The following is a 1,122-nucleotide window of genomic DNA, read 5'->3' as shown; positions in this document are numbered from 1 at the left end:
ATCTGATTTTCCTTCCTGCAGATCACTGTCCCTCAATATTCTCTAAGAATTTAGAATTGATTCTCTTGAATCATTTCTAAAATCCAGGAAGCGAGGGAAAGTTGTATATGTATAGATTTGAGTCTATGAGATTATTTTATACATTATGTTTCCCTTGTGCATAAACTTAGTGTGGGAACAGAATATGGAATATTTCTTCTTTATTCTTATAGTCAGTCCTGATAGTTTCTCAGAAGTTCCCCCTCAGCTGCTAAGAAAGTTTGTGTGCATGCATCCTATTCTGTAATCAAAGTTGACTCCAGCTGCCTACTTACTGCAAATTTGTGCTAGTCCTTCTGAGCATAAGAAATACAAAAGATGCTAAACTAATGTCTTTCTTGCTAAAAGCACAAAAAGTAACATTACTGCTCCAAATTACTAAAAAAGGTTATCTATCAGAAGTACTGCTAGAACAGTCAATATAGTTGTTTCTTTATAATATCATAATTCATAATTGATAGAATTCATAATGAAAGTTGTGACCAAAAAGTGATATAGAATGCAGATGTTATTATGAGAGGCATTTTTTTTAGACAGAAGTAGGATCAACAACTTATGTTATGTGAATTCTCTTTAGCTTAAGCATGGAAAAGCAACATGAAGAGCCACATTAGCTCGTGTTAAAGGGAAAAATAGTTAAATGCAGCCCACTAAAAGAATTCAGCGACTCATCTCTGTGTTCTGTCAGCTCTTAAAACCAAAGGAAGAGTAGGACATAGATATACAGAAATTAAAAGAAAATCCCTAGACATCACTTGATTAAAAACTGTACTTAAAAGACAAATATCTGTCATCTGATTTTAAGTTTTCCTGAATTATTCGCACTCCCATGTTATTTTTTTCTGATAAGATATAAATAAATCCAAATAAACTGCATTCTGAAGGCATTCTGTATTTATAGAAACGGACAACTATTGCACTCTGACCGTAATCATTCCCTGGCATGTTCTGAAAAAGCTGGGCTTTTCTGATCACTGTCAGTTAAGCACAATATTGAACCGGCTAGGCTTGGACATGAAGGATCAATGATAACAATTAGCCGATTCCTATTTTCCAGTTAGACGTTCTGGACAGCCCAGAAGT

Source organism: Cyrtonyx montezumae, unplaced genomic scaffold (genome assembly GCF_038088225.1).
Source record: "Cyrtonyx montezumae isolate F1298 unplaced genomic scaffold, pur_monq_1.0 scaffold_10, whole genome shotgun sequence".
NCBI lineage: Eukaryota > Metazoa > Chordata > Aves > Galliformes > Odontophoridae > Cyrtonyx > Cyrtonyx montezumae.
Note: the sequence above shows the minus strand (reverse complement) of the source record.